Source organism: Pholcus phalangioides, unplaced genomic scaffold, assembly GCF_987345545.1.
Source record: "Pholcus phalangioides strain wild (caught in Gottingen) unplaced genomic scaffold, Ppha-v1.0 ptg000008l_1, whole genome shotgun sequence".
NCBI lineage: Eukaryota > Metazoa > Arthropoda > Arachnida > Araneae > Pholcidae > Pholcus > Pholcus phalangioides.
In genome coordinates this window covers 59,477,867-59,490,019 of record NW_028301601.1, presented here as the reverse complement: position 1 = coordinate 59,490,019, position 12,153 = coordinate 59,477,867, and the positions used below count along the sequence as shown (strand labels likewise).

Here is a 12,153-nt window from a genome sequence, read left to right as displayed (position 1 = left end):
CAATAGCTGAAATTTGATTGTTTGGGGTTAGTGAGCTTTTATAGTCAAACTTTTGTTTTTGGACGGATCGAAAGTGTTTTGACTGTATATCGTCCTCCCCCCCCCCCCCATGCCAAAAGCAAGAATGTGAAAATTTTATCAACTGATTGGATACTTTGTTTTGCTATCTAAGTTTTGCCGGAAACACGAATGTGTGTTCCTATTAAAACACATATTACAAAACATTTTGGGAAAATAACTTCCGTAGAGTAACATGAGTAAACATAGAAACATCATTTTCCACATTCTTTTTTTCCGCCCAAGGACATTGCACATTCATGCTTCAAGCATGAGAGGGAACGATATATAGTTTTATCGAATATAGAAGTAATTAATTCTTATTTTTTTATGCGTTTATGGTAGGGTTATGAAGAACACATATTAAACATCGTGAAACGTAAGGAATATTCTCAGTGCATGCATTTTTTTCTTTTTTTTCGATAAAGCGTAATTAAGGCTTTAAGGGTGAAGTGAAGCTAAAGTGACAAGTGAATTTGGTATTTCAAGACAGTTAATAAGTATATGGAACCCTTGGGCAATAAGCTCAAGAAAACGTATAAATACTTTTCTTCCATTCAGCAAAGAAAACCGCAGATACCAAAGATAATACGAAGTGGGCCCATGTTTTTTTGGGGTTTTTTTTTCACTTCCCAATGGATAAACTCGATCAGAGTATCGATGAGATTGCTAGCAAATTCGCAGTTGACGTGAAGCTAATGGGGGTTGTCGAGAATCCAAGAGATAGGGGAGATGCTCCAGACGAACTTCAGTGTGATTGCAGCATGGGCTAACGAATGCAGCATGATCCTCAGTGTCGATGGCCGCTCATTTTGGTTCGAACAACCCACGTTTCACTTACGAGTTGAATGGTGTTACTATCCCGGATGCAACTAGGGTCATCGACGAGCCGCTTGGGTTTTCTGAACATTGTTCAGCGGTGGTCAAAAATGGAGTAGAACGCTCGGTTTAATTCTGAAAATGGTCTCTGCGTTTTCCTAAAGCGATTCTTCTACTTTCCCAGGGCTTAGTTCGTCCTGGACTGGAGTATGCTGTAAAGTTTCGGAGTATAACTTACAAATGGATATTGACTTGGTCGGGGGGGGGGGGGAAGGTGCAGAGAAAAGCCACGCATGCTCATGATGGCACACGGGGCTTAAGCTATGCAAACACCAAACATGGCCCTCGCTCTGTCCCTTGTGGGATATAAGCAGGCTACCTTGCGGCTGGGCCATGCTGGAAAAAGAAGAAAAAGCCCCGCCACCCACCAAAGACCATGGGCCGAACGCAGGCCGGCATTGTGCCCCGGACCTCCGACCCACGCAAAGGACAACAAACACTAACACCAAGCATGGCCCTCGCTTTGAAGCAGATTACCTAGCGGCTGGGCCATGCTGGAAAAACTCTCTTGACGTCCGGGCCCGGCATAGCTTAAGCTATGAAGAGAAACACGTTTTCTTGAATATGTTTATATTGAAGGAACGCGGGTGTCGGGGCATATGATGGAAGTGTTTAAAATTTTCAACGGGATGGATAAGATGAACCATGAGTTACTGATACAGCAAGCAACCCACATATTTGTGGTACTAGGGTCTGAAAGGGTTAGTGTGACCCCCTGCAAGTTCTTCTCCCCTGGATATTTCAATGCTTGAAAAATTGGAGGGTTAAAACGTTAAAATCTGTTTTAACGACCAAATTTCGCAGAATTAAATCGATGTCGTTATAACCGAGTTTAACTGTATCCAATCATCTACATCAGCACGCCATTCTATAAGTCGCAAGGGGGGGGGGGGGGGGGATAAGTACTCAGCAACTGCGGCGACAACCTTCACCGAAACTAAAAGACCCAAATAGTTCCTTGCGGAAACCAGAAACCACAGAGCCATTTCTTAAATAACATCATGTTCAGACCTAGATAATACAAGCTCGGATCACGCACATGGGTAAAGTTATCCCATATACACGAGTAACCCCGACAATCCCGGCGTTATCTTATAGACGGGAGGGGATTGTCCTCAGTAGATGTATTTTTAGACACCGAGAGAAGTCTCTCGAGTGTCTCCTACTTCCCCCTCACCACCAATATTTACCCAAAAAAAAAACATCACAAAGTAGGAGGAGGAGGGCGAGAAACTTCAAAAACTTGGGGAAAATATGGCGCTTCAAAAAGGAATCGCGGGAAAGCGCTCGTTCCTGGAACTCATCCAACGGATTTAAAAGACACTAAAGTTCTTTGTCAGGGGGAACCGAGATTCCTCCAAAAAAATTTCCATACCCTTCCGTAGATGATGACTATAGGGAAGTAAAGGAATGAGGGAAGTAAAAACAGAATTTTCCAAACATTCGCTCTTAACCATAAAACCGTTTAAGAGAGAGAACAATGGCAAAGCAAGGTATTTACTCGAGTACAACAACAACTGAAAGAAGCGCAACTCGGGCGCAAATACAAAAAAAGAGCACTTGAATGGAACATTGAGGATGTTTAAAGAGTGGATACATCAAAAGATACAAACAAATTAAATGGAAGGTGATGATAATAATGATTTTCCACTTTGTTGAGTTTTTTTGTTGTTGTTGTTGTTGTTGGTGTTGATGCTGTTCCTCGATCAACGCAGCGCGAATTCAATTTTCCACGGTTTCCGAATTTAGGTTTGCTTGTGGTTGCGGATGGGGTCACGTTTTCACGCGTTTGATTGAATGGAGTTCGAATGCATTGAGATTGCTGAAGTTTTTATCAAATCATATCGAACTTTATTCATGAGGTTATATCGCAGGGGTTCTTAACCCCTTTTCAGCCGCGACCCAATTTTCGATCGAAAAAAGTTCTTATTGAATGTTTCTCTGATCGATCCGTCCAATGTTTCTGAAGTAATATATCTGAAGTTCTATGGAGAAGAAGTACAAAACCCCATTCTTTTGCGCAGGTTTCAGATAAGAAATTAGGCTTGAGAAATGTTTGTGTGAGTAGATAAAAACCACGTTTTTTCACTCGAAATTTTTTCTCTGCTTATTCTTTGAGGGGCTCGTACATTAGAATAATTTCGTAGATAAAGGATTTGAAACCGATGGCGTTATCAAATTAGAAATGACATCAAGTACAATATGTGTGCAAAAGCGTAAATTTATTGAAAATATTGGGAGGGGAGGAGGGGGGCGGCTCAAAAATATCGTGGAACGGCCTCAAACTGTATATTTTTATAGGTATTACTGAGATGGTGACAAATATTGAGTGGGCTAGGGTTTTTATGGACCGGATATAAGTTTACGCCTATGATAATTAGCTAAGCTTCGACATTAGCTCGCTAACAGTTTATTTGTCATTACATATGTTCCGGATAACGTCTCATTTGATCATTTTTGTCGCACCACGGTCATTTTTTGCACACGAGGGCTAATTAGACCGGGACCTGCAATTTATTGCCGATTCCAAACGGCCGGCTTGTTTTTATACTCATCGAGAGGTTGGTGCGCTAACCCCTAGATGGGGGACTCCCTGCGGTAGCAATTTTTGTTGGTTGTCGCCGTTTCTGTTGTACCTCTATGTAAGGAAAGTTTTCTGACGAGGACGAACCGAGGGTATGGAACTCGCGACACCTCTAAACATCCTTCGGCACTTTAGGCGAGTATCTTATCGACCTGGGCTACCGCGCCCCCGGATAACGTCTCACAAGTTCTTGAAATGAGCAGAGGAACAATTTGCAGGACGTAAAAGATTTATTTTACAGTTGTTTCACCTCAGCTACGAATCACCATCTTTACACCACAAATAGAGTTCTTGCATTGAGCATTAAAACCCAACATCTCTGACTACTCTCTTGTGATCACATCACTTTTTATAGATACGGTTGAAGCTTCGAGAAAAATAAAATTCCAGAAAACTCAATTTCGCAGTTTCCAAATTGGCGGCGTCACTAGACGGGCAGGAAACCAACGTTCCAGAAAAATCTGGGTGTTTCGCACCGTACCTTCGCATTTCTCTCTCTCGTTTAGCAACAGAACATCGCCAAGTTTGTAAATTTTGGGGGCTTCTCAACAGAATGCGCTATCGGTAATTTTCGTAATATAGCTATTTAACCATTATATAAATGATAATTAGTGGTGTTAATTTATATCCAGCCCAACAGTTTTTTTTCGACAAGAAAGGGGCCGTTCAAGTATTACGTAAGCAAATTTTCAGCCATTTTTGACCCCCTCCCCCCCCGTCAGCAAAACGCTGACCCCTCCCCTTGTCAGCAAAATTTCGTCATCAGCTCTGCCCCTCTGAATCCTAACTCATATTTTCATAAAGGGTAGTTGCTGACGTAAGCATTATCAAAACTCCCCCCTCTCCCCTTGTCATCAAAGGTCAGCAAATCGGAAGCCCTCTACCCCCCCCCCCCCATCGATGACGACGTAATACTTGAACGGCCCCATATTACGCTTGAGAATTATTTCCTCAGTTTTTTATTAGATATATGTTGCAATCCGTCACTGATATATACATGGTGCTAGAATCGAAATACTCAATTGAAGTGGAGGGAGTTAAATTCAGGAGCGCCGGAAGTGTTTTACATACCCTGGTGCTCAGCCTGAGCGTCACGTAGAAAACAATCTGATTTTTGAATCCGATCATAAACTCTGGTGTGCTCGGACGCGTGCCAAAAAAATACTGGGAGGTGCTCGAGCACCCATGGCTCTGATACGCAACAGTTTTACCAACGAAGTTATATAAACAGCTCCTCTGATGTGTATGAAGTTTTAAAATCTTCCGTTTTAAAAAAAAAAAAAGAGGCTTGTTTTAAAACCAGAAACAAATGTGTGATTAGTAATCACTGATTCAAACAATCGCTACCTACTCCAGTGATAAATATTTACTCATAGACGTTTCCCAATCTCCATATCCATCCCATCGTCTATTGTTATCGACTCGCTAAAACATGTTTGTGCAAGTAATCCTTGCAATAATTCAACATACTTGGACGCACATAAAAAATAATCTTATTATAGAATAATACTTTTGTCCCTGATTTCTTCAAAAAAACCACAGGTTTCCACTTGCATTGGCGAGGAAAAGATACATTTCATTGAAAGGAGCGAGAGAGAAAAAATTGGAGGAGTTATATATATATAAAAGAAAATTGGGAGTTTTGTCCAGCCGAAATTTGGGCCAGTTTCCGGACCCTTCACGAAATTCCGAGTCGGAAAAATGAACCCTTCACGAAATTATAACGAATCCCAAATTTGGCATTTCATTTCTTTTGTGCTGAATACACTAGATCAGTGGGTTCTCAACCTGGGGCCATATGGCCCCCTTGCGGTCCTGGGATATTGTAAGGGGGGGGGGGCCACGGGAGAAAATCAGAAGAAAGGTGATCCACGACAGGTGGTGAAGGGAGTTATAGAGAGCTGTGATGAGAAAATGTTTAAAAGTGAAACATGGTTGAAAAATATTACTACTTTCAGAATTCATCAGATCCGTCCATAGAACCAGGGGTATCTTAACCCTTGGGTCTATGTGGGCATGACCAGGGTCTTCATGTCTATAATAGGAGGGGACTGCACTATATGGTACTATGGGGGGATTTGGTACTATGATTTTCATATGTAAGCTGTTATTTCCAGCTAAGTATGGTATGGAGGGCTGCCAGAGCAACATTTGATGTGCTGGTGCAGATTCGTTAGATCGTCCCGTATTTTACACAGACCATTTTTTACCATATAATTTGACTCCTGGGAGGAATGATAATCCACCATTTTTGAATCCGTGCCTAGCCAAGATTACAGAGATTGATCTGATTTATTAAAATTCCATTCATAAGAAAAAAATAGAAAGCATCTCACTCTTGAATGAGGGTAGAAAGGGGCCCTGGATAGGACAGGGGGGCCACGAGAAAAAAATGTGATCCATAGGAGGCCATGAGCTGAAAAAGGTTAAGAAACACTGCACTAGATTGTTTTCCCCCCCCCCCCCGCGCTAAATTACTTACTTTTTCACAAAAATAAGGAACATTCCACATAAACAGGACCCTACAATAACAGTCTGAACAGACTCCCCCCCCCCCGAAAGTATTCAGTTTTCGAAATCAGTGAAACACCAGTCTAGTGGTATCGCTTAACAGATGAGCCAGCAGGGAATGAACCCCGGGATTCGAACGAGACAAGGCGATGGAGTCCCAAATTATTGAATGATGCTTCACTAAGTCTGAAGATATACAGTCAAACCTCGTTAGTGCGTCACCCGGATAACACGTCACTCCGCTTACCGGGTCACTTTTTGGAAGTCCCAATTGTCCTCGGGCAGGAATTAGCGCAGCTATGGCTTACTCCGTTTAACGAGTCACTCCGCTTACCAAGTCATATTTTTGCTCTCCCAAGAGTGACGCATTAACGAGTTTTAACTGTATATCATTTTTAGAGTCGGGATTTTTTTTTCGTTACAAGAAAAACAAAAATTAGTTAAAATTCTTGGTGGTGAGTTGCTTAATTAGGCGCCACGTTTTAATAAAATACATGAGAAAAAAAACCATCTATATTGTACAGCAGGAATTTTCCCTTGAAAAATGTTCACCGAATTGGTTCTCAACCTTTGATAGCCCGCGGCCCGATATGAGTGATGTCAGGGCAACACCATCTATAGCGGATGGCCTCCGCGCGAAGCTCACGACGTCACTGAAGGTCATCTCACCTGACCGACGCGTGCGCCACCTTTACCATTTTTAGTAGCATATCCAATCCTCATTGTCAGTGAAAAATAGTATGTAGCACCGCCTATTGACAAAAATTTCAACTAATCTTTTTCTTGTCTCAGAAAGTGTCCGACTTTTTCTCAAGTCTAAGGGTAAATCGTTAACCAATATGACTAATCGTCAATTTTTTTATAGTTTTTTTAAAATGTGTATAAATTTATGTGACATCATATGTTGATAAAATATATTTTTATAAATATTATTTAGATTAAAAATATTTAAATGCTTCTAATTTAACGTTATTTTCTGAAGGCGTCTTCAATCCGTTCGCTTCTAAGCACGGTGATGCTCATTTCAATGCCCCTGCAGAAATATTTCGGGCTGGGGGGAGCACGGGTGAAAATCGAATTGAAAGAAGTCCATGTGACGGCTGCTAAGGGCACCACAAAGAGCTACGAAACAATATATACAGTATATTTGAATGTAATGAAACGAAGCTTTTAAGAGAAATTTGGTGGGAAAAAGTGGGACTACTTTCAAAGTGAAGAAGAGAACCACCCATATAGAAACCAAGGCCATTTTATTTTAGTACACGGGCTCACCCAAACGCGTAATTGCAATCCTTACATTCTTAGCAGCACAAGAGGCATTAGCACGCAGTGATTGGTTACTACGAGCTATAGCCATTCTACGAGCAAGAAAGATAGTAAGACGTCACGAACGGCGGAGCTTTTAGCGAAACTGAGAATTTCGCCAAATAACTCGCTAGGGACTTGCTACAGTGGGAGCTGCTAGAAAGCTCCAATGTAATAACGACCTTATTCACAGAAGATTAGGGCAACTTCAGTACCTTTTTGAAATTGATAAAATAAAATAATGAAATTTAAAACAAGAATCGAAAAAACCACGAGCAACCACATGGGAAAATAAAACGATAGAGAGAAAAAAAAACCACTCAACTTCCCCAAATGTAAATTTCGATTAGGTATTTCACTATGATTCACGTAATGGTTCATCACTCATTGCGACCAATCATGATGAGCTAAATTCTTTATAATGTATCTAGGAATGTAAGGTTTGTTAATACGCCACCCGAACACAGCCCAGGGGACCTTCAGTGCGTACGATGAGATCTGCTACAAACGGACCCGTTTATAACGAAGTGAGAAAAAAAGAGCGAAAATATTCGTTATACCCGAACTTCCGTTATATTCGTACCCTCCTGATAAGCATTGATAACAACACGAAATTCACGGGAAATGGAAACATTCGTTATAATTCATAATAGTCGTATTCGTTATAAGCGAGCCCGAGTGTTACGTCTTTCGAGAATAAGTGTTCAAATTGCTATATAGGTAACTCCATGGATGGGATTTTTTATTCCTTCTTATCAGTAAGAGGGAAAAAAACGAACAACACAAAGGCCCCCGATAGAGCCAGGGCCGTTTTAAAGCATGAACTCATCCAAGTATATAGCGTTGAGCCTCATGCTATGCGGGGAGGGGGCTACATGAAGATCTGTAAGACCAGTCGAGGCCCAGGCTCTGTCCCTTGAGGTACATGAAGATCTGGCACCATGATTTTTGCGATAATGTAAATACATAAACTGATGCTTTCAGCTAAGTAAGGTGCTCCAGATTATTATTTTGCTCGAGGGTCCATGGTGTGGAGACAGCAGCGCATAACACCAACACGAACCTGTAAGAACTGTAATTGAATCAGACGTGAACATTACCCACGAAAAATTTTTTGTTTACTCATTTTGTTCACTATAAATTCGCTCAAAAAAGCAATTGAATAACTCGGAAAGGTCGGAAGGATCATAAAAGTGGAACCACGAGAAAAAGGGTTTCAAAGGGGGAGCCACGATCGAAAAAAGGTTACGGCACGATTGATTTATGTTTTGTGAATGGAAGACCCGGTCATACACAAGACTACTGTGTATGACCGGGTAAAAAGGAAACCGTAAAAACTACTCACGGCCCGGTATGACTGATGTCAGGGCCCGGCGGTTGAGAAACACTTCTCTAGAGCAGTTTTCCAAACCTTTGTTCCATCGCCCCCATTTTCAGAATTTTTTTCCCTCCCATTGCTCTCTACTCAAATGAACCCATAGGATCCTATGTTAAACCTATAGCTTTTATCGCCCCCGTACCATTCCGTATTCGAGTCTGATATCAGGCTCTACGAGACCGTCCATCCCTTTGGGAAAGAGCGCAAACCATGCCAAGATGGTCTCTCTGGGCGGTCATGTCTGTCTGTCTGTACCATTCCATCCCCCACTAGGGGGCGAAATTGCCCACTTCGGGAAACACTGCTCTAGAATCACAGCAGATAACGGTCGGGTCTTAAAGGAGTTTTTCGGTTTGACGGAGTTTGAACAGCCCATTTGGGACCCCCCAAGATTACAGTCTAAAATATTTTTGGAAGAGTCAGGCGAATTTATATCGTAATTTATGGGGGGGGGGGGGGGCACTAAACCTTCATAGATGATTTAAAACACATTTGTGTATAATTTCAAAGAGATGGTTAAAAAATGGACGGAATTCTTCAGAATACATTATTCAGCATTTGAAATTAGAAAATCAAAAATTCTGACTGAAAACCATTTGTTTAGATGCGTTTTCCCGAAATTAAGAAGAAAAACCACCAGAGTTGTGAGTAAAAATTCTGCAGCCAATCTTGAAACGATGGCACATCTTGGGCAATATCCAAAAAAGCAATAAATCCGTGAAATGGGGACGCCCCAACGACACATACATTCGGAAAAGCGTAAAATTTGTCCAAAAAAGGTGTTGAAAGCGACTCGTAAAAGTAAATTAGAAAAAAAAATCACCCAAATTTATTGAATTTTCCTGGGGAGTTTTCTCGCTTTAGGATACTTCAACACAGAAACCAATCTCCAAGAGGGGAATGACTGAACAAACCTCCTCCATCCCCACAACAGAAAAATGACGACACAGTCATCATCCATAAACATCCGAAGGATCAGGAGGAGGACGAAATGGATTCCACTGATGCGGGAAGGACCACTTCAGAAAATAACAGTTTGTAGAGCAGCAGAAAGAGACAACCCCCCTTTTCTGTACGATTCCCATCCCATCAGTGACTCACTGAAATTCCAGGGGATGAAGAAGGGGGAACCAAAAGCAGGAGAAACTGCCAAAAGTCATACGATTTGCTCGTTTGTGTGGAAATTGAATGGTAACTTTTTTTTGTCCCCGTTTCCATTTCGAGGACTTTCGATTTCCCATTTCAGTAGGGAAGGACCGATTCCCCGGTTCTGATAGGATTAGAAAATGACTCTACCCCTGACACACACAAAGGGTTCTTTGCCTCTTATGACATTGTTCGATGAGGCAAACCGACGGACGGCCACTTTTTTTCTGGAATCGTTAACACAAATGGGACAGAGAAAGTTGTCCCCTATTCCCCCTGAAAACGGGACAAAAAGAATTTGGTATCGAACTTTCATTGGGAAGTAGAATTAACGTGGTTTGATTCGTACAAGGATGATTCCAGGACATTTGTGCTGCAGCACCCTACGTTACTAAGAGTTCGGCCAGGGTTGCCATGAGGTACAGAACAGATTCATTGATTGATGACCTCTCACACCCAGAGCTGTTGTGCAAGACAACTTCCTCTCTTCACCTGCTAGGAATCTGGGCCCCCAGTGTGGGAGAGCCATGGCCCACCACATCCTGGAACAGGGCCCCTAGGCTGGGATGTTTTGCGGGCCCTCCAGTCAGACTTGTAACGGGCCCTTCTATAGCTAATAACGTGAAAAAGCAAAGAATGGTGAGAATTGTCCCAGGCCATGTCAGCCCCGCGCTTGTGGGGGCTATGCGGAGATCATCATCTATTTATTCAACAAATGAAATAATTATATACATTGAATGGAAACAATCCATCAGAAAAACATTGAGCACGATACAATCAGGATTAACATAAGAGAAAAATGAAATAATAATGAAGCACATATATGTATACTAAAGAAAGTACGATTAAACACACACTAGTTTGCACTGATTAATTATGGCGTACGCAGAATTCTCTCAGCTCAATGGGGGTTAGAACCCCAAATCCCCCCCCCCCTGCGTACGCCAATGCTGATTAAGTATGTACATACATCTGGATGCTGAAATGGGGATGTAGAGAGTATCTCTGAGGGAGGAAGGGCTGCCTGGATTGATCTTTCTTCTTGTGATCATTGTATGCTGGCTAGGAATTTTTGGTCTTGGTTCTGAAGCGATAGAATATTCGGAGTCGTTGGAATCGTCAGTCCGGTTAATTGGACGTCTGAATTCAGTTTTGCATGTTTCGAGATGTTTCACAAGTTTTATTATGCAATTTGTATTCATCGGACTTCTGACGATGCGTCGTTTCCAGAATGTCAGTCTGTCTTTGCCTGGTAATTTAAAATGGAACTCTGTGGTCTTGGGACACTCTGAGATGAAATGAAAATTGTTTCCCCCTTTTTCGCAGAGGCAGAGGCTGCTGCTATTTTTAATCTTTCCAGGTAGGCCGGGAATGGCTCGTGTTCTATGGAAAAGGTGGTAATGTTTCTGGGCCATGGCAAGTGGAGTATACTGACTTTGGGTAGAATTTCGTGGATCTTACGCCCTATACCTTCGGTGTTCCATCTTTCTAGCCAGTTACGTAAAGACTCTCGCATCCATTTTCTTTTGTATGCTGATCGAGGGATTGGTAGGGTACATAACAGACCGAGCACGACTAGGCTCTGTCGCTTAAGCGATTTTAGCTCATGGCTCCGGAGGGCGCGGTCGTGCCGGTATCACGAGGCACAGTAAAAGCCCGTTACAGCGAGTACGGCTTATAAGGGCCTATTCAAGTGTTACGTCAGCCTTTTTTCAGTCATTCCTGACCGCCCCCTCCCCCATAGTCAGGTAAAGTAAGCAAAACTCCGACTCCCCACTCCATGTCAGAGAAATTTCGTCAGCTTTGCCCCCCCCCCCTTCTTAACGCATATTGGGATCGGAGACGTGCGCGGGGGGGGGGGGCGCAAGAGCTTCTCCCCTCACTCCTCTCCCCCCCCCCCCACGATAATTTTTTATTTTTGATGCAAAAAATATTTAAAAAATTAAAATATCGGAAGAACATACCTTTATATGTTATTGTAATGTTATTTTAATGCTATTTGTTGGTTAAGAACTCAGAATTTCTCTCTAAGAAATTACTTGAACCCAAACCCTCACAAGCCTTTTGTGTCCCCCTTCCATAAGTCGATAATGCGCACGTCTGATTGCCCTTCGAGAATATACATAGGAAATCTGACCGCCACCGTCTGACACTGTTGTAGTGAACTTTGCTATGTATGCACGGGGATTATTTTTCACATGATTATAGATTAAACACACTATATTTTTAGCTATGTTTTAAGTTTATTAATTACTGGTTTAAGTTGAGCATAAATTAAAGGAGTGGTATAGAT

At 42.1% G+C, this 12,153-nt stretch overlaps 1 protein-coding gene across 2 annotated transcripts in view; it reads right to left on the bottom strand.

Annotated features, from left to right (window-relative positions):
- Nucleotides 1-12,153, bottom strand: part of LOC149084670 (uncharacterized) — a 183,596-nt gene that overhangs the window by 126,210 nt on the left and 45,233 nt on the right. The window lies entirely within an intron of this gene.